The sequence below is a fragment of the Sorex fumeus genome, unplaced genomic scaffold (genome assembly GCF_029834395.1).
Source record: "Sorex fumeus unplaced genomic scaffold, SorFum_2.1 ptg000033l, whole genome shotgun sequence".
NCBI classification, from domain to species: domain Eukaryota; kingdom Metazoa; phylum Chordata; class Mammalia; order Eulipotyphla; family Soricidae; genus Sorex; species Sorex fumeus.
The window spans coordinates 10,560,135-10,582,137 of record NW_026606090.1 but is presented as its reverse complement, the minus strand read 5'-3'; the positions used below and the strand labels follow the sequence as shown (position 1 = coordinate 10,582,137).

Sequence of the window (22,003 nt, the reverse complement as noted above, 5' to 3'; positions counted from 1 at the left end):
TCCCCCCATCCCCCCCTGCCTCTGTGTCAGAGCAATCCCCTGTGTTCTCTCTCCTTTTGGGTGTTGTGGTCTGCAAAAGAGGCATTGAGTGGCAAACATATTCAGTCCATAGTCTACTTTCGACATGCATCTCCCCTCCTGGGAGGATCCTCCAAACACCCTTTATTTGGTGCTCCCTTCTCTATCTGAGCTGCCCTTTCCTCTAGAATGCCCGGCTGGCCACTAAGCTATGGAGTAATCCTCCTGGTGCTGATCTCAGCTATTCTTGGGTATTAATCTCATATTTTGTTACTTTATATCCCCCAGATGAATGCAATCATCCTATGTCTATCCCTCTCAGGAAAGCTTTTTTAACAAATTGTGCTGGCAAAACTGGATAGCTACATGCAAAAAATGGGCTCAGATCTCTGCCTAACACCATGTACAAAAGTAAGTTCAAAATGGATTAAAGGCCTCAACATCAGACCTGAATCCATAAGGTACATTGAAGACAAAGTTGGCAAAACCCTCCATGACATTGAAGCTAGTGGTATCTTCAAAGATGTCATGCCACTGGCCGAGCAAGTGAAAACAGAGATACATAAATGGGACTATCTTAAACTAAGAAGCTTCTGCACCTCCAAAGAAACAGTGACCAAAATACAAAGACAGTCTACAGAATGGGAAAAGATAATTCGCCAAATACACATCTGACAAGGGGTTGATATCAAGGATATACAAGGTACTGATTGAACTCCTCAAGAAGAAAACATCCAACTCCTTAAGAAGAAAACATCTAAAACATAAAAAATGGGGTAATGAAATGAATAGAAACTTTCTCAAAGAAATCCGAATGGCAAAAAGGCACATGAGAAAATGCTCTACATCATTAATCATCTGGGAGATGCAGATCAAAACCACAATGAGATACCATCTCATACCTCAAAGACTGGCCCACATCCATCACTTAATCATCATCACTTAACTTCCCGTTAGTCGTCGATTTGCTCGAGCGGGAGCCAGTAACGTCTCCATTTGTTCCTGTCGCGTGCTAGTGTAGCCCAATGGCATCTGTTCGCTCCGGGAACATGAAGGGCCTCAAACTGATCGTTCATGATCTTGACGAAGAAGTCTGACCATCTGGTAGGTGGGCGGCCACGCGGTCTCTTGACATCCCGTGGAATCCAATCAGTAACAGCTCTAGTCCAACGGTCGTCTTTAAATCTCATTACGTGACCAGCCCATCTGATTTTCGACACCTTGGCAAATGAGACAGCGTCCCTGATCCTTGATCGTCGACGGATGTCAGAACTCCGGATTCGTTCTCTCATTTGAGTGAAACGTGATATTCCAAGCATAGCTCTTTCTATTCTTCTTTGGGAGACCTGAATGGCGTTCTCATCTTGTTTGCGTAGGGCCCAGGTCTCTGAGGCATATGTTAATGCAGGAAGAACAGTGGAATCAAAGAGATGTGCCCGGAGCCGGAGGTTCTTCGTCCTCTTAGCTATTTCTTCGACGTTCTTGAAGGCGATCCAAGCCGCTCTCTTCCTGCTGCGCAGCTCGGGTGCCAGGTCATTTGTCATGTTGACCTCTCGACCTAGGTACACATAGCTGTTGCATTCGGAGATGGTCGTTCCATTGAGAGCGAATGGGGCGTCAGGAACAAGGCTGTTTCTCATAAACATTGTCTTCGTAAGATTCAGCTGTAGTCCTACCTTTCCACACTCACGGTCAAAGTCGGCCAGCATTTGTGCCGCTTGGCTGATGTTTGGTGTTATTAAAACAATGTCATCAGCAAAGCGGAGGTGGTGTAATTGCCGACCATCTATCTTCACTCCCATTCCTTCCCATTCCAGTCCTCGCATGATGTTCTCGAGGGTGGCACTGAAGAGTTTCGGTGAAATGGTATCACCCTGCCGCACCCCTCTCTTGACATCAACGATCACTTCTTTGTAGAATGGCCCACATCCAAAAGAGCAAAAGCCACCGGTGCTGGCTCAGATGTGGCAAAAAGCGAACCCTCCTTTATTGCTGGTGGGAATGCTGACTGGTTCAACCCTTTTGGAAAACAGTATGGAAGATTCTCAAAAAATTAAAAATTGATCTCCCATTTGATCCAGCAATACCACTCATGGGAATATATCCCAGACAGGCAAAAAAGTACAGTCAAAGTGACATCTGCACTTGTTTGTTCATTGCAGCACTCTTTACAATAGCCAGAATCTGGAAAAAAACCTGAGTAACCGGGAACAGATGACAGGTTAAAGAAACTTTGGTACATCTACACAACGGAGTACTATGTAGCTGTTAGAGAAGATGAAGTCATGAAATTTACATACAAGTGGAACTACATGGAAAGTATGATGCTAAGTGAAATGAGTCAGAAAGAGAGGGAGAGAAATAAAAAGATTTCATTCATCCGGGGAACATAAAGTAACAAAATAGGACATTAATACCCAAGAAAAGCCTATATAAGTACAAGGAGGATTGCTCCATGGCTTAGAGGCCAGTTGGCATGCTAGGGGAAAAGGCAGCTCAGATAGATAAGGGAGCACCAAATAAAGGGTGTTTGGAGAATCTTCCCAGGATGGGAGATGCATGTTGAAAGTAGACTGTAGACTGAACATGATTGCCTCTCAATGCCTCTTTTGCAGACCGTAACACCCAAAAGGAGAGAGAGAGAACAAAAGGGAATGCCCTGCCACAGAGGCAGTGTTGGATAGGGGGAATGAGGGTCGGAGGGATACTGGGATTCATGGTGATGGAAAATGGGCATTGGTGAAGGGATGGGTATTTGATCATTGCATAATCAAAACCCATGCACAAAAATTTGTAAATCTACAAATATACGTCATGGTGTTTCACTAACAAAAATTAAAACAAAAATCAATGGGCCCTGGACAATTATAGAAATGCATTTTTCATTGTACCTTTCCATTATGATTCCCTTTTTGGACTCTAATATGAAGTGCAATTTTAATGAAAATTTTAGATTTTTAAAAAATAAAATAAAGAAGAAATATGCAGAAACACACAGAGATGACAATGACAGTAAGAGCTAAATCTCTGAGAATATAGACTCAGAAAACGTTTAGCAAGACTAATCAGGGAAAATGTTACAAATCAGCAATGAAAGCAAAAGTGAAGTTGACCTGATGGCGAAAGATCTACATTCTGAGAACTAGGAGAGTGAGGAAACAAGCCAGAAACTGAAGGCCACCCCGGGGCTCACATACTCAAATATTAAGTCACCCAAGCAATATCAAACAAATCACTGAGGCTCTGGCAAGGCGGCAGACTCAAGGAGTGGTGAAATTGGTATTGGAACACTGAATGCCCATAACAAATCATTATGAACGTTTTGAACTTTGTAAAGTACAGTGTTTATATGAGGTGTAAGGGGAAATTTTATTTCTCAATATTGTATTACTAATACAGTGCTACACACAGGATCTTCTCTATTACCAACCTCATCTACATCAGTAAACAATACATCACTTACACAATAAATAGGGCATCAGTACTACATCAAAAACACGGTCACTGGCAGCCACTGTAGCAATGGCCACTCGCTGGGAGGGGGTCTCGTCCTGGTGTTGCTCGAGGATCCCACACGAAACCAGATTCCCCCCAGATCCCCTTACCTTTGATCAATGAGTAGACGAAGTCAGCCCTGGCAAGAACCAATGGCATGGACACGGCATCCACCTGGGTCTCGTTGCTGTCAGGAAGGCATGTCGCGTCCATCTCGTCCACGGGCTGGACGGGCTTGTTGTGCTTGTCACTGAGACAGGCCTTTGACACAGGCAGGAGCGGGGCAGATGGAGTCCCAAGACACAGCGTGGCTCAGAGGGCCCAGCTCCAGGTGGGGAAGGGCTCGGTCCTCTGGCTTGGGCACAGCCCGAGAACCGCCATGTGGCTGCCACAGGCCGGGAGGAAAAAGGTGTGGGCACCCAGAATCTTCAGCAAATGCGCTGACTGATAGGCACCAGAATTTCAGAATTCTTTTGAATTATTTGCAGTGTTAAACTGGGCCGAGATCTCCCGAGAGAAACCAGACAAAGGCAAGTTGCAATGCAATAAGCAAAGTGTCCTTATTGACTAGCTTGAGCTAGGGCCCTCGTCTGGCTCACCCACAGAGCAGGAGTCTCTTGGGATGAGCAGTCACATGTCTCAAAAGTGAGGGGCTTTCCGGCTCCCAGGCAACCTCTGATTCCGGAAGTCATGCCCAAAACCCGCCCCCAGCGCCATCTTACAGAACACGTTCAAGCAACAAAGAAGAAAACCGGCTCAAGGGCCCCACAGCTCCCGGAGAATGCTCCAGGTCCCAAACAGAGCCGATATCACCGGGAAGTCCCAGATGGGGTAAGTGCTGCATCCCGCCCTCTCCAGGTGGAACCCCAGTGACCATGAGCCTCTACAAGCATAGCTCTGGCATGCAGGTACCAGGACATTTTTTCCAGACATCTCCTTATATACAAAGTGATCAATGGAAAGTAAATCATCCAACGTTTCTCCCTGAAAATCAGGCTTACCTCTATTGCAAACCACAACACCCAAAAGGAGAGAGAGAACATAGGGGAATGCCCTGCCACAGAGGCAGAGTGGGATGAGGGAAATGGGGGGGGGGGGGGGAGGGAGGGATACTGGGATCTATGGTGGTGGGAAACGGGCACTGGTGGAGGGATGGGTATTTGAAATATTAAAAAAATTTAAAAGATTTAAAAAAAATAAAAAAGTGAGGGGCTTTTAGACCATAGCATTGTATAACAGGGAATTTCATGGACCACTCAGAGCTGCAGTCTGAGGGCCTTTCCACTACTTGTACTTAGCTGATTGCTTGTAAGTTGGAGTTGCAGAAGGGTTGCCTAAGACTTCCATGAGGTTACATAGTGGTTACTAAGGGTTAATTCCCTACCTGCATCTTATTGGTAACCCTTAGTTGACGTGTCGCTACGGCTATCTCACTTCAGGGGAATCATGTCTCAATTCCAGGTAACTGCACTCAATTCCAGGAAAACTAGAATTGTACCTAGGCCTAATCTTCTTCCGGCTTCCTTATGAACCTTTCATAATGCTGCCCCTGCTTGTCTATCTCTCCGGGGGGGGGGGGTGCTCAGGGGGCTGCTCCAGCTGTCTCAGCTCAAACAAGGGGTAATGCATTCCCGGGCCCCAGGCGTGGCCTGCCCAGTTGGGCCGAAGAGGAACAATCTAGAATGTTCCGTTTAGTGAGAGGAAGCCAGGAACAGAGGTGACCGGTGAGGCCCCCAGGCTCGGCTGGTCTCAAACCCTGGCTTCTGTGGACGTCAAACAAGGAGACTCTTAACCGGTTCTTTCTAAATAGGGTGGGATTATGATCAGGGTTCAAATTGCAACTCCTCTCAGAGCTCAGAGAAGTCACTCTGGAAACTGTCAGTGCCCTCATGATCGCTCGCAATCTCACCTGAATGATGAACATCTTGGGCTTTCCCACCAGGCTCTGACACTTGTCGCCCTTGAAGAAGTCCATCAGCGTGGCAATTTACAATTCAAAGTCATAGGCATAAACGTGATTGCCTTCGCTGTGGGTCAGGAAAACACAGAGAAAGCAGTTGGCGTCCATGTGGCTGGTAGTTGCTGCTGACGTTCAGAGAGAAGCAAGTGCTCGTTAGCTCTACCAAAGAGTACAGTCGGCACCCCCCAGGATCCCCCCAGAATCTCCAGGAGTGAAACCTGAGTACAGAGCCAGGGGTAAGCCCTGAGCACCGCAGCCTAAACTAACAAACAAAAAACCCAGAATAATGACCAAAGCTAAAGGGATCATGGTGGTCATACCTCAGGTCCCAAAAATGTCTATGACAATACAGTAATGAGTGATCACATTCATTCACGTGACTCATATGTGATTCATCTCTGCTGAATAAAAAATTAAACTATCCCAGCTGTGTCTGCACATCGAATAAACCAGTAAACAAATGTTTTATGCGGGGGGGACTTTTATGGGGAACTCTGTTCAAGCGCCCAGTGATTTTGGCAATCAAAACTATTTTTGTCATTTGCTTCTGAAAACCTTCTGGAAAGACTCTTTTGTTTTGATTTTGTAAACGCCTGTGAGTGCTCAGCTTCCAGAGTAGAGAATCCACAGCGTAGAGCACAGCCGTCTCCATGGATGGATTCAAGGGAGGAGAGGCAGATCTGTAGGGAGCTTTGTGATGTCAGAATCTCGGGCACAGGCTACGGACAGCTAGAAAGCTCAAGGCCAGCCCGTGGCCAGCTCGAGGCCGGCCTGTGGCCACCACGTGGCCAGGTGCATTGCTGAGTCTCCTCTATTCAATCAGCGACTCCACTGTGACATGGGAATGAGAGTGTAGTTCCACAGTGCCCTGAGGAGAGGGAGGCACTGGGATGTGGTCAGTTGGAGTCCTCCTGACCTGTGATCATGAAGCTGCCTCAGCATTTCCATCTGGAGCAACCTGCCAGTCCGGTGTTTGCTGGGCCACAGCCGGAGCTGGAGGCTGAAGGCATTGCAGGGTCCCTGACGTGGAGGGGAGAAGCCTGCTGCCCAGGGCTGGATAAGCTGGCAACAGATACGGACCATTTGGGAACTTCTTCCAGAGCGGCCAGGTTGGGCTTACGACCCCAGACTGAAGGGCGTCCACCTACCATCATACATCTCGGACAGTACTTCTCTCACCCTGAGGTCGTTGTAGCTGTTCACTTTGAAACCTAGTTCCAGAAGCCTGGGGAGCAACAGGAAGGAAGGTTAGGGACCACTGCACAGACCGGCTACCATCTTCCAAGTACATGATCAGCACAGAGAGTTTTGTGCTCAGGTTATTCAAATATCACCTTCCAAGTACATGATCAGCACAAAGAGTTGTGTGCTCAGGTTATCTCAAATACCATCTTCCACGTTGGTGATCAGAATTTCAGATGAGGGTAACTTGCAAATAACTCTGGGAATTTGATTACTCCCTTCCCGGGACACAACATATGGGGGCACATCTTCCTTGATTTTGGCTCGTGCTGTGACCCCCCTCGATTTGCGATGTGGCCTTCACTCTTCTAGCTGATCAGCACTGTGGGGACTCTCTGAGTCTCCATGGGGTAGGTTGTGTAAACTCACACAAAGAGTGGCGCAGCACACACACAGCAGCGGTGGCTCTATCTCTCCCGCCGCCCACGTTCGGTAGTCTCACCCTTCTCCAACCCCAGAGAGTTTGATGGCGATGGTCAGGCGGAGGAAGGAACGAGGGCCAGGCTGGTTGGTATTAGTCGTAGTTTATTCTGATTCTCTCCTCATCTGTCTCTGCTCCCTCTCTCCTTCTCTCTCTGCTCCCGTCTCTCTCTGTCTCTCCTTCTTGTCTCTCCTTCCTCCCCCATGCTACTTCATTCTCCTTCTCCATTCCCCTTCATCCTCCTTCTCTGGAGTCTGGGTTCTGATCTCTCTCCCCCCGCCCCCAGCCCACTCCTACAGTCTAGTTATATCTCCCTCCAAGAGGAATTGGGGGAACAATTACACATAAGTGTGGTCACAATCAATAGGGGTAGAACTCTTAGCCTCAGGGAAAGCCGCTCCTAGGACAGATCCTCATTATCAGATCAATCCACTCTAGAGCAGATTCTCCTGGGTGTGTTTCTCCTCTCCTTGTCTAGCAAACATATAAGCATATATAATATAAATCATTTTGTATGGATACAGTAAGAAATATCCTAAAATTATAGAATTGCTTTCCTAGGGCCATCTCGATCTCAAACTACGGTGCTCAGGCCAGATAGTCTTTCCCACCCCTAGCAGGATCCTAGTCTTGTTGTTACCTTTGGAGCATGACAGCATTTATCTATGATCAAACTCTTAACTTATAGTTAAGAATCGTGGCACTTTGGCCTGGCCCATTTTGCTGCCACGGTAGCTCACCGCTTGCCCTGGGTCCATTCAGTCCCTCGTCGGGACCCTGCTTTTGGGGTGTTAGGAACTAAGGGCAACTGAGGCTTAAGTCAAGAAAGCAGATGCCTGGGAGTGAATAATATTCAAAGCCAATCAAATCCTAAGTTACAAAGCATGTTGTTAACGGTCTTCCTGTATCTATACAAAAAGGATATTACTTTAAGGTAAACTACTCATAAGGGCGGAGCGATAGCACAGCGGGTAGGGCGTTCGCCTTACAAGCGGCCAACATGGCCGACCCGAGTTCGATTCCTCCGCCCCTCTCGGAGAGCCCGGCAAACTACCAAGAGTATTCGATATGCCAGGCACAGTAACAACAAAGTCTCCAATGGAGACGTTACTGGGCCCGCTCGAGCATTCATAAGGCATAAGGAGAGGAGAAAGGCAATATTTCACTCATACATATAAAATCACAGATTTCTGGGAAACTGATCTTACAAATTAACAAAGTCTGATTAAGGGGAAAGCTGATTAACTGGGTGGGAAGGAGAGCATAGGGAAGACTGTTTACAGATAAACACAATGGAAGTGGAAGTGCCTCAGGAGCACTGTGATGGGTGTAACCAGATTGATGGGTGTAACCAGATAAACCTAAGCTCCTTGTACTCCAACAGTAGGCACCCTGGAAGGAGTGGCTGAGTGAAGGTCATCTTGTGGAGAGCCAGCTCAGTTAGCTCACCCCAGAAGGAGCCGCTGAGTGAAAATCATCTCAGGGAGAGGCAGCTTAGGTTAGGCGGTTGGTTAGATTGACCATCCGAGTGCCTGACAGAAGAGGTTGGAGGAAGTGCCCGAGTAGAGAGGACCGGCATAGGACCTAGGCGGATGCACTGAAGTAGTTGTGGCAAGGTAAGGCCAGTCTACATGGGGAGTTCTCTGTGTGCCAAGATCCATCTTGCATGAATCTAGCAGAAGGGTGTTTGCCTTGCATGCGGCTGACCTGGGTTCAATCCCTGGCGTCCCTTATGTTCGCCTAGCACCACCAGGAGTAATTCCTGAGTGCAGAGCCAGGAGTAACCCCTGAGCATCGCTGGGTGTGACCAAAAAAAAATCGATCTTGCATCTTGCCACCCCGGGGGCCCGGAAGCCATAGTGGAAGCCAGATAAAGTGGGGGTTGAGGGTGAGACGTGAGGGTCCTCCCGGGACATGTCTGGGTGTGGGGCTGGGTGGTTCAGTGGCTTGGACCCTATCTGGGTGTGGGGCTGGGTGGTTCAGTGGCTGGTGTCCTGTCTGTGTGTAAGGTTGGGCAGTTCAGTGGCTGGGGCCCTGTCTGGGTGTGGGACTGGATGGTTCAGTGTCTGGGCCCTGTCTAGTGTGGGGCTGGGTGGTTCAGTGGCTGGGCCCTGTCTGAGTGTGGGACCTGGGTTCGGTGCCCAGCCTTTTCCTTGGAGCTTCGTCTTTCCCTTGGTGTCAGACCCAGGAAGGGGCCTGCCTGGAGCATTTTCAAGCACTGGTTATTTTTTGCTCGAGCGGGCCCAGTAACGTCTCCATTGGAGACTTTGTTGTTACTGTGTCTGGCATATCGAATTATTTTTTAGCCCCTCGGCTGCCTTCTGTATCTGGCCCTCTTGAGGGGTGCCGTCGCCAAGTGGGTGTCATCCTAAGGCTGCTCCCCACAGAGGGCGGTGAAGGCAGCACCCTGCTCTACCCCACTGCCATGTGATCACAGTCCTGAACTGTCCGCCGGTTGGGCGGCCCTGGCTTCAGCCGGGTGCATTTTGTGGTGCATTTATTTGACTATGAGCTTGAATTTATGAGAACTCCTTGTGTGTGTATGTGTGTGTATGTATGTGTGTCTGTGTGTGTCTATGTGTCTGTGTCTGTGTTTCTGTGTGTCTGTTTGTGTCACCCCTACCCCCGGGTCCCTGCACCATGGTCCGAGTCAGCTGAGCCGCCTCTCTCTCCCAGGCAGAGCCTTGCAAGAGACATCCATATGGGTTCATGTGGCCATTGCCACCCGCGTCCCAGTGCGGTGCAGCCCACTGGGTCCCACAGAGACCCTCGGGGCTCCTGGGGTCAAGCAGGCCTTCTCTGGTTCCAGTGCGTGCCATCAGGAGCGTGAGACTCATGCTGAGTGTTAGGGTTCAGACCCCGAGGTAGGGTGGCGGGGCGTCTGTGGGAAAACATGAAGATGATAACCGCTTTTTCAGACCTGCTGCCTCCTCCTCCCCGGAGACCCCCTACCCGCATCCCACATCTTAACGATGGAAGAAGTCAGTCAAATTCTTCCTGTGTTCTGTGCGGCCGCCGACTGCAAGAGGAACCAATCCTCCTGCTGCTTTTCCTCACTCAGCATCTGACTTGTGTCTCGGGGTTTCTGAAGTTACCGAGCCCAGCTGCCAATGCCGTGGACACTCCCTGCCCAGGGTGACTACGGGCCCGGTTATGTGGGCTTGCAGAGGGACGAACCTCCAACTGAGGCCCGTGTGATTAAAGCCATCCCGGGCGTATATTTAGAAGCGCTCTGCATTTGCTTGTCACCCTAACGCTGAGCCGGGGTTCTCCTGGAAATGACCGCCTTGACCTGTGCTCCTTCTCCCAGAGCTACTGCCTCACAGAGCTGCTCCCACTGCTCTGTTCTCAGCTGAGCGGGAATCTTTCTGCACCTCCCTGTGGCCTCCTGACACTTGGCGTTTTCCCCTAAGGTCAGATCTCCAAAAGCAGCCATCTCGACTTCCAGTCTATGTGAGCAGTGAATTATAAAAGAAAACGGAGTTCTTGGCTCCAATGGGTAGCACCTGCTCCGAGCACCTGCCTTGCCTCAGGTCATGATTTCGAATCCCTGGGCCCTGACGTGTCCTGGGCATGGTGCCGGCAGCTCTGCTGGCTGTGGTCCCAGGTGCAAATGATTACAGGTGTGACATCCGCCCTAGAGAGCCCTGAAGCTTCTGGCTGTCGCACACCGAGTGGTCCTGCTGTGGGCCCAGGGCTCACAGATCAATTGCAGTGGGGCTTGGGGCAGACGGGTGACCTCAAGCATGCACAGCTGGCCCAGATGACCAAGCCCATAACTTCCTTGGCAGTAAGGCTGAGCATCTGTCATTTCATCCGCTGGCCCCAGCTGACCACTGCCCCAGTCCCAGGTGGAGTGTTCATACTGACTCAATTTTGACGGCCGTGAGCTGAGACTCACAGATGCCTCCCCCTGTCAGCCTTTCCTCACACCAGACCCCTGGCTGGAGGGGGGGTCCCTGTTTCCACTGTAGAGGGGCAACCCGCTTTTGCCTCAGCAGCAGCAACCTTCGTTCCCTCTCTCCATCCCTATCACCAAGGCATGCAGTGATGCTGGACCACCTGGACATCTGTGACCCTGTGTGGCAAATGCAGCCCTGCGTGTCGTCTGTGGCCCTGCATGGTGGCAGGGCCGTGTGTGCTCTGCCCGCCAATTCCTTAGGCCCCGTGAGGCGGGTTTCTCTGGAGTGCCCATGCTGTTTCTCAGTCACTCTTTTTTGCTGCATAGAGACTCTGATTCGCTGAGTCCTGTTGGCTGGTCTGGCCATGGTGTGTCCTGCAGCTGGTGTGGACCCTCCGAGTCTGTCCCCGCTGTCAAGGTCTTGGGCTGCAGATCCTGAGCTTCCTGTCGGGGCTGATTCCAGAGTCTCACGGCATTTGGAGTTGATTGTTGTGTATGATGGTAGGGTCGGCTGGTTGGCTTTGGTTTGGGGGCCACAACACCAATGCTCAGCGCTTACTCCTGGCTCAGCACTCAGGAATCACCCCTGGTGGTCGTCGGGGACCATATGGGGTGCCGAGAATTATCCAGGCTCATGCCCTCCCCACTGGCCCACCACTCTGATCACACTTCATGTTCTCACCTGTCCGAATCCAGTTTGTCTAGCACTGTTTCTACATCGCATGGATGTGGCTTCTTGGTCAACGAGGAGGTTTCTGTGCACATGCGGGTTTATTTCCATGTGCCTGTATTAGTTCCAACTAAGAGTCACTTGATCACTTGATATCCCGTTACTCATCGATTTGCTCGAGCGGGTGCCAGTAACACCCAATGTATTTACAGGCTTTGGCATATCGAATACGCCACAGCAGAGATCACTCCTGGCAGTGTTTGGAGGACCACGCAGGACTGATCTTGAACTCAGGTCAGCTGTGTGCAAGACCAGCGTCCTCCTTGCTGTACTATCACTCTGGTCCCCTGGAATACAGTTTAATGGAAATTTCAGTCACTGATTTCCTACCCTTAGCCAGAAAGAGTTTTCTCTAATGGAGGGGGGGGGAGAGTTGAGGTTGGGGAGGGTTTGGGCCTGGCAGTGCTCAGGGCTGTTCCTGGCTCTGCTCTTAGGCAGCACCAGGAATCAAACCAGGTCAGCCACCTTCAAAGCAAACACCTTGCCTGCTGCACTGTCTCTTCTGGCCCTGAAAAAGTGCAGTACTTGGCCAAGCACCCAGGAAGCACTGCACGCCACAGACGAGCCGAGTCCCCTCAGAGGCCCTGTGGCCCATCTGTCCTTGGTTGAGGGTGCTCAGCAAGTGAAGACGCTCACCTGGTGGCCTGCAGGGGCTGTGGCTGATCTGCAGAGAGGCTTCGGGGGCGGGATTCACATTTAATTCGGGCTCCAAAGCAGTGTTCCGCGACTGTCACAGCTTTGCCCTGCGTGTGGGTTGGGCGGTTCTGCGTTGGTGGGAGGCTGATCTTCCCGCGACTGCTGAGCGAGACCCAGACAGCCAATTCTAGGAACAGACCCAGGATTGTCATTTCATCGTCTCCTCGAGGAACTGAAGACAGACAGGGCCCACGGCTCCTCCGGTCCGGGCCCGAGCCATCATGATGCCACTTTGGGCAAGCGCTGCCCACCAGGGTGGCTTCTGGCTCACAAAGTTTTGCTTTCTTTCTTTTTGGGGGCCACCCCCAGCCATGCTCATGACTACTCCTCAACAGTTCTCAGGAGACACTTGCAGGGCTGGGGGTCAAACCCAGGCCTCCGACAAGCTGAGGGTTGAGCCAGCCCCCTCAGCTTCCAAGGATCAGGACAGGCTCAGGACCCAGAGGCTGCACGCTCAACGCGAGCCTCCCAAGAAAGTACTCAGGGTTAGTCTCCTATTCTGTTCTGCGATATTCCCAGGCACTCGAGGTTTCTGCGGAAAATCCCACACCCTCTCTCCCCCTCACAGGATGTGCTACTGGGTCTTAGGTCCATTCGGCCCCTGGGTTCTGGCTTCTCTCCGGCTGGGTTGGGCTGAGCAGGAAGCAGAGGGAGCGAGAGAGCTGGATGCCAGCAGGAAGCAGGCAAACCCAGAAAGGACACACGTGTATACACACACGCGTGTGCAAACAAGCTACATGCATGCAAACACACACTAGCCTGCAAACACATGCATACATACAAACATGCAAACGTGCATGTACATGTATGAACATACATGCATACATACATGCCAAACGTGTGAACACGCGTGTACATGCGTACAAACGTGTTCACACATACTCACATGCATGAAACCATGTCACACATGCACAACGTGCATGCAGACTCACTCATACACACATACATGCAAACATGCTCATACACATGCACATGAATGTACAAATATGCTCATATATGCATACACTCACGCATAAGCATGTGCAAACATGCTCATATACATGCACATATGCATGTGCAAACATGCACATATACACGCATGTGCGAGTGCAAACGTGCTCGTATATACATATATTCACGCATTGCATGTGGAGATGCACACTCATATGTTCAACTCTCCCTCATACTCACAGGCTTGCACAGTCATGCACCCACACCTCCTCCCACGTGCACACACATGAGCACACACACGCACCCCTACCCTCACTGCTGGTATGTGGGAGGGTAGAACCCTCTGTCCATCCTTTCCCCCACAAAGTAAAGCAGAGATACCCAGCTCAGCAGTCAAGGATCGGGCTGAGGGCAGGAATCCCCCCGGCCGCCGGCCTTCCCCGACCGACCTGGGGCACCGGCAATGGCCACGCTTTGTCCATACCCCTTTCATGCCCTCGATGGAGGTGGCAGCTCGGGAAGAGGCCAGCCCCAGGCCCGCTGAAGAATGTGGCCTGCAGGGGACCCATTTCACAGAAGAAGCAGGGGCCGGCGGTGACCTTCTAAGGCTGTGCTTCTCCTCCAGACGGCCATGCTGTCCCCACAGCCACCTCCATGGGGACCTGCTAGTCAGCGGCTTCCGGCTCGTCATCGACCAGAAAACCTATAACGTGCACTGCCCCAAGGAAGGTAGGTCACGAACATGGTCACTGTTCAGCCGATCGCGCTGGGGAACTATGAGGGGCACTCAGCCGTGGAAATACACGAGGCCCTCTGTGGGTTCCAAGCACCTCTTTCCTGCACCCCTGAGCTGTACTCTGGATCTGAACAGTTCCCTGATTTGACAGTTCCCTGATCTGTGCCCCTGAGCTGCTCTCCAGATTGGAGCAGTTCTCTGATGTGAAAAGTGCTCTGAACTGCTTTCCGAGTCTAAGCATTTCCCCGATGTGAGATTTACCCCTGAGCTGCAATCTGGGTCAGAGCAGTTACCTGATGTGACCCTGAGCTGCTCTCTAGGTCGGAGCAGTTCCCCGATGTGAAACGTGCCTCTCTGTGCACAGACGCTGGTATAAAGGGCCTGGGGCACCCAGAGAAAAGGATCTTTATTGTGAACCAAAGCCCCAGGCAACCTGGGAGAGTGACCGGCAGTGTTCCTGGCTGGCCGTGGATGGGCTGGAAGGACCAGCTGCCTCCTGCTGGCAGGACAGCGCCAGTTTTATCACCGCAGGACTGCAAACCACCAGGCAGTTTTCTGCATTTGAAAAATCAGGGGTAAGACAAACCCTACAACCACAACAGACCCTTACAAAAAGATAACATAAAGCCCAATAACAGAAATCTTTCTCAATGTCAAAGATCTAAATTCACCATTTAAGAGACACAGAGTGGCAGTATGGATACAGAGATAGAACCCAACATTCTGCTGCCTACAAGAAACTCATCTCAACAGACAGGGCAACACAGACTAAAAGTCAAAGGATGGAAAAAATTCCTGCAAGCAAACAGCTCCTTCAAAAAAGTTGGGGTGGCCATACTTGTATCCGACAACATTAATTTCACGTTGAAAAAGATTAGAAGGAACAGCGAAGGCCATTTTCTCTTCATCAAGGGATACGTACAACAAGAAGAAATCACACTCTTAAATGGATACGCACCTAGTGAGGAAACAGCTAAATACTTAAAACAACTGCTAACAGAGTTTAAGGAGGACATTGCTAGCAACACAATAGTAGTTGGAGACTTCAACATCGCCTAATCACCTCTGGATAGATCAACAAGAACAATACTCAGCAAGGAATCACTGGTTTTGAACAAAGAAATAGAAGAGAAAGGGCTTATAGACCTATACACGGTGTTACACCCCCCAAAAAAGAATACACATTCTTCTCCAGTGCACGCGGAACATTTTCCAAAATAGACCATGTGCTAGGACACAAAACATACCTCAACAGAATCAGGAAGATAGAAATAGTATCAGCCATCTTTTCAGACCACGATGCCATGAGAATAGAAGTGAATCACACACAGACACGAAGAACCAAATCAAACACCTGGAAATTAAGCAACTCAATGCTGAACAACAAGTGGGTCAGGGAGGAAGTCAAGGACGAAATCAAAAGATACCTGGAAACAAATGAGAATGAAGACACGAGCTACCAGAACTTATGGGATGCAGCGAAAGCCATATTAAGGGGAAAATTTAGAGCTCTGCAAACATATCTCAGGACTGCAGAAAGTATGCACATAAGCAACTTGACCTTGTAGCTCAAGACCTTGGAAAAGGATCAACAGAAAGAGCCTAAATCAGGCAGAAGGAAAGAGATCATAAAACTTACAGCAGAAATCAATGACATGGAAACAAAAGATAAATCCGAAAGATCAATGAAACCAAGAGCTGGTTCTTCGAGAAAATAAATAAGATAGATACACCACTAGCAAATCACAAAAAAACAGAGAGAGAGAACCCCAATAAAATGAATCAGAAATGAGAGGGGGGATATCACAACAGAAACCAAAGAAATCCAAAAGATCATCAGAGACTACTTTGTAGTCTGTATGCCACGAAACAAGAGAACCTAGAAGAAATGGATAAATTCCTGTATTCCGATAATCTCCCAAAGCTGAATCAAGAAGATATAGAGTACCCAAAGAGAACTATTAACACCAAGGAAATTGAAACTGTAATCAAAAGTCTTCCCAAAAACAAAATCCCAGATCCAGATGGATTCACTAGCGAATTTTTCCAAACATTTAAAGAGGACATACTGCCAGTCCTTCTCAAGCTTTTCCAAGAAATTGAAAAAACAAAAACTCTCCCAAACGGTTTCTATGAAGCCCATATCTCTCTAATACCAAAAAGCAACAAAGACACCACAAAAAAGAAAACTACAGGCCGATATCCCTGATGAACGTGGATGCGAATATTCTGAACAAAATACTAGCAAATAGAATTCAACAACTCATCAAAAAGATCATACACCATGACCAAGTGGGATTCATCCCAGGGATGCAAGATGGTTTAACACTTGGAAATCAATCAACATAATCCATCATATTAACAAAATAAAGATAAAAATCATATGATCATATCAATAGATGCAGAGAAAGCATTTGACAAGATCCAACACCCATTTATGATGAAAACCCTCGCCAAAATGGGGATGGAGGGGACTTTGCTCAATATAGTTAATGCCAGTTACCACAAGCCTACAGCTCAAGCATCACCTCAATGGGGAAAAACTGAGAGCCTTATCCCTAACATCAGGGACGAGACAAGGATGTCCACTCTCTCCACTGTTGTTCAATATATTACTGGAAGTACTTGCAATAGCGATTAGGCAAGAAAGAGATATTAAGGGCATTCAGGTAGGAAAGGAAGAAATTAAGCTCCCACTATTCGCAGATGATATGATACTATACTTAGAGAACCCTAAAACCTCTACCAAGAAACTCCTAGAAGCAATAGACTTGTATAGTAAACTTGCAGACTATAAAATCAATACCCAAAAGTTCATAGCTTTCCTATAGCAAATAGTGAAAGAGAAGAAAGTGAAGTGAAGAAAACAATCCCATTCACAATTGTGCCCCAGAAAATCAAGTACCTAGGAATCAGCTTAACTAAGGAAGTAAAATACCTGTTCAAAGAAAACTACAAAACGCTACTTCAGGAAATAAAAGAGGACACGAGGAAATGGAAAAATATCCCCTGTTCATGGATCGGGAGAATTAACATTGTCAAAATGGCAATACTTTCCAAAGCACTGTACAAATTCAACACGATCCCTATTAGGATACCCATGACATTCTTCAAAGAAATGGAGCAAACACTCCTAAAGTTTATATGGAACAATAAGCCCCCACGAATAGCTAAAGCAATTCTTGGAAAAAAGAAAATGGGAGGAATCAAAATCCCTAACTTCAAACTCTACTACAAAGCAGTAGTAATTAAAACAACATGGTACTTGGACAAAGGCAGACCTGTAAATAAATGGAACAGGGTTGAATACAGTGCCATCTGCCTCCAAGCATACAATCATCTAATCTTCGACAATGGAGTAAGAAAAGTGAAATGGAGCAAGGAAAGCCTCTTTAACAAATTGTGCTGGCAAAACTGGACAGCTACATGCAAAAAAGTGGGCTCAGATCTCTGCCTAACTCCATATACAAAATTAAGATCAAAGTGGACTAAAAACCTCAAATCAGACCGGAATCCATGAGGTACATTGAAGAAAAAGTTGGCAAAACTCTGCATGACACTGAAGCGAATGTTATCTTCAAAGATGTCATGCCACTGGCCAAGCAAGTGAAAACAGAGATAGACAAATGGGACTATCTTAAACTAAGAGACTTCTGCACCTCCGAAGAAACAGTGACCAAAATACAAAGACAGTCTACAGAATGCGAAAGGATATTCACCGAATACACAACTGACAGGGGTTGATATCAAGGATATACAAAGTACTGGTTTAACTCCACAAGAAGAAAACATACAACCCCATCAAAAATGGAATGATGAAATGAACAGAAACTTTCTCAAAGAAGAAATCCGAATGGGTAAAAGTCACATGAGAAAATGCTCCACATCATTAATCATCAGGGAGATGCAGATCAAAACCACAATGAGATATCATTTCACACCACAGAGACTGGCCCTCATCCACAAGAACAAAAGCAACCAATGCTGGAACAGATGTGGCAAGAAAGGGACCCTCCTTCACTGCTGGTGGGAATGCCGACTGCTTCAGCCCTTCTGGAAAACAGTATGGATGATTCTCAAAACATTAGAAACCGAGCTCCCAATTGCCCCAGCAATACCACTTCTGGCAATATATCCCAGAGAGACAAAAAAGTATAGTCGAAGTGACATCTTCACTTGTTTGTTCATTGCAGCACTCTTTACAATAGCCAGAATTTGGAAAAAACCTGATTGCCCGAGAACAGATGACTGGTTAAAGAAACTTTGGTACATTTACACAATGGAGTACTATTTAGCTGTTAGAAAAGATGAAGTCATGAAATTTACATACAAGTGGTACTACATGGAAACTATCATTCTAAGCAAAATGAGTCAGAAAGAGAGGGATAGATATAGAAAGATTGCATTCATCTGGGGAAAGTAAAGTAACAAAATAGGAGACTAACACCCAAGAATGGCCGAGATTAGTTACAGGAGTTTTGCTCCATGGCTTGGAGGCCAACCACACATTCTAGGGGGAAAGGGAGCTCAGATAAAGGAGCACCAAATAATGGGTGTTTGGAGGATCCTCCCAGAATGGGAGAAGCATGCTGAAAGTAGACTATAGACCAGACATGAATGCCACTCATTGCCTCTTTTGAGGCAACCAAAACACCCAATAGGAGAGAGAGAACAAAAGGGAATGCACTGCCACAGAGGCAGGGGGGTTGGGTGGGATGGGGGGCGGGAGGGATACTGGGATCCGTGGTGGTGGGAAATGGGCACTGGTGGAGAGATGGGTATTTGATCATTGTATAATTGAAACCCAAGCACAAAAATTTGTAAATCTACAACTGTACCTCATGGTGTCTCACTAATAAAAATTTACAAAAAAAAAAAAAAGAAAGAAAAGAAAAAAATCAGGGGCCAAAAAATAAAATATAAACGTCAGGCTGGAGCGATAGTACAGTGGGGAGGGCGTCTGCCTTGCACAACCCATCCCAGGTTTGATCCCTGGGACCCGATGGTCCCCGGTGCATCACCATGGGTAACCCACTACAAAACCAGAATAAATGATGGAGGCAGTCCTGGGCGGTCGCTGAGTTTTCAGCAGGAGTGACCGCTCAGCTGGGCAAGTGCTTCTCCTTACCTGTGCAGAAGACTGAGAAGTTAGTCTTCTTATCAGTAAGTGTGAGGCTCCCTGATTTATTTACCTTTAAAAAAAATAATAATCAGGGGCAGGAGCGATAGCACAGCGTGTAGGGTATTTCATTGCACGTGGCCGACCCGGGTTTGAATCCCAGCATCCTATATGGTCCCCCGAGTACCGCCAGAAGTAATTCCTGAGTGAAGAGCCAGGAGTAACCCATGTGCATCGCTGGGTGACCCAAAAAGCAACAGATAGATATATAGGTAGGTAGATAGATAGATAGATAGATAGATAGATAGATAGATAGATAGATAGAGATATACTCACCCCCTCACAAGAAATTTATCCTAAATGAACAAATATAATTCCCCCCAGTTGCACCCGAGGTCACTGCTGTCCCCGGTCAGTTGGCTACTGTTGCCTGGGAAACGGCTCCAGCCCGTTTGTGTGGTCACAGTGCTTTGCAGGCATTGAGGCGGTGCCTTGCAGTGGATCAGCTGTGACTCTTCTGTTGGTTATTGGGTTTCAGGGTGAATGCTCTGTCGCATTTCGCATCAGTGCTCTGGACTATTCCTGCGGTGTCTCCTGCCATTGTCTGCCGTGGTCCTGGGTGATGTTGACCTTCGAAGGAGTGGCGGATTACCCCCTCACTTCTGAGCGAGATGGTGGAGAATTCTTATTCTTATCATCTTAGAAGGCCAACAGCGACCCGCCAAAGACTCTGTGTGGTACTGGGCTCTGTGGTCATTCGTTGTGGATTTAAGGTTGGTTTTTGTTTGGAGACCGCAAACCATGGTGGTCAGGAGTGACCCCTGGCCATGCTAGGTGACCCTCTGTGGGGCTGGGGATCTAACCAGGGCCAAGGGCCTCACCCCTGCTTACTCACTGCAGCCCTGGTTTCTGTTGTGAAAAGGTAGATCCCATAAGGCTAGAGAACTAGGCAAGTGTTAAGGGACTGAGCCCCCAGTACCAGTGGTACCCGAGCATCACAGTCGTGACTTAGGGTCCCCGGAAAGACACCTCTGGCCCTTGCATTGAATGGACAGTCTGGCTGGCCGAAAATAGCTGGTGGAGACCTGGGTCCCTGAGACCCAGACAGGTGGCTAATTGTCATGAGCTATGTTTGTTGGATGCCAGGGCTGCTTCTGGCACAGTGATCAGGGGACCATATAGGGCTTCCGGGCTGCTCCGTACATGGTGCTTAAGGGACCACGCAGAGCCAGGGCTTGAGCTCAGGCTTCCTGCTTGCTTAGCCTAGGCTCCAGCCTTTGTGCTCTCTCCCAGCCCAAATCTATCAATCTCATGTTTTTTTTTTCCCCAAAGAAACAGTTCTCAGTTTTATTTTCTTCATTGATTTGCTGTCCTCAGTTTCTTCGTGTGCTATATTTATTCTTCAGCCTGCCTTGGATTCAATTTGCCATTCTTCTAAATTTCCTACGGTAGAAATGAACTCACATTCTGTATTTCTTTCTCATCTATCCAATCCTCTAAACATCCCTCAGAGCCCTGCTTTAGAGTTGTATCTCACCGAATTGGGTAAGTGGTGTCTTCATATTCTTTTAGCTCAGAGTACCTTTTTCATCACTGGAAAGTTGATCTTTGTTTTGGAGCCACACCCGGCAGGGGTTTGCTGCCGGCAGGCTCAGGGATCCTTCTCAGGATGCCGGGGATTGAACCAGGTCAGCTGTGTGCAAGGCTGTGTTACCCCTACCTGCTGTGCTGTTGCTCTGGCCGCGGGAAACCCATCTCTGAGGGGAATTGTGTCCTGTTCAGGGGGCCCAGTGTCACTTTGGACTGAGTGAGCAGCAAGAGTGTAGCAGGAAGGGAGATGCTGGCGGAACCTACTGGCAAGGCAGAGATGGGCGTCAAGAAGCCATGGGTTAGGGGCCCGACCACCTGTTTGAACCCCACTTCCTTCCGTGAAGCGTCAGCAGATTTAGCTTTGCATATGCAGGGCTCAGGGAAAATGCAAAGCCCCGCTGGACACATGTTACAGGGACGGACAGCTCCCAAACCAGAGAGAATGTCCTCTCCCATTGGCCCGTTAAACGTGGACGGTGACACTGGTCACTGGCCATCCTGCATGGACGCGGGGCCCCTCTTTCTGCGTGAGTCCCAGGGGCTGGTCCTGACAACCTGGTCCTTCATCACTGGACGTGGCCCTGCCCTGCAGCCTGGCCTCGGATGGGCACCGACAGCTGACTGTCAGGTGCCCCGAGGCGACTCCAGCCCTCCCAAATGCTGTCTCTCGCGTCCCCCAAGCAGCGTCCCCGGTCCCTCAGTGCAGGCGGCTTGTCTCTCTTGGCAGGAGGTGGGTGGCGGGCAGAAAGTTGATCTGGACCACCTCAAATCCCTGTTGCACCTGGTGCACCCGCTCTACAGGGCCCTGCACTTGGACGAACTGTAGAGAAGGAGAGAGCGCCACCTGGTGGATAAGATTGGCCACCTCACCCGCCAGCTGCAGCCCCTGGAGCAGGTAAGGATTTCTCCCTGCTAGAGACCAAGACCCGGGTGGGGGTCGCACCTGGGCTTGCCACGCCCCCACCCTCCTGACAACGCAGATGCTCAGATGCTTGGGGCAGTGCTGCGGGAGTGGGGAGCCACATTTCAGTCCAACCCTTTTTAGAGGCTGCTCCTTGGTTCTTTTCAAACTGAGTTTCTGGGGCTGAAGGGGTGGCACAGCGGAATGGGCATTTGCCTGGCACGCAGTCGACCCGAGTTCGATCCCCGGCATCCCATATAGCCC

At 48.9% G+C, this 22,003-nt stretch overlaps 1 pseudogene; it reads right to left on the bottom strand.

Annotated features, from left to right (window-relative positions):
* Nucleotides 1–10,572, bottom strand: part of LOC130025979 (caspase-6-like) — a 34,805-nt pseudogene extending 24,233 nt beyond the window's left edge.
* Nucleotides 10,573–22,003: the final 11,431 nt, after the last annotated feature.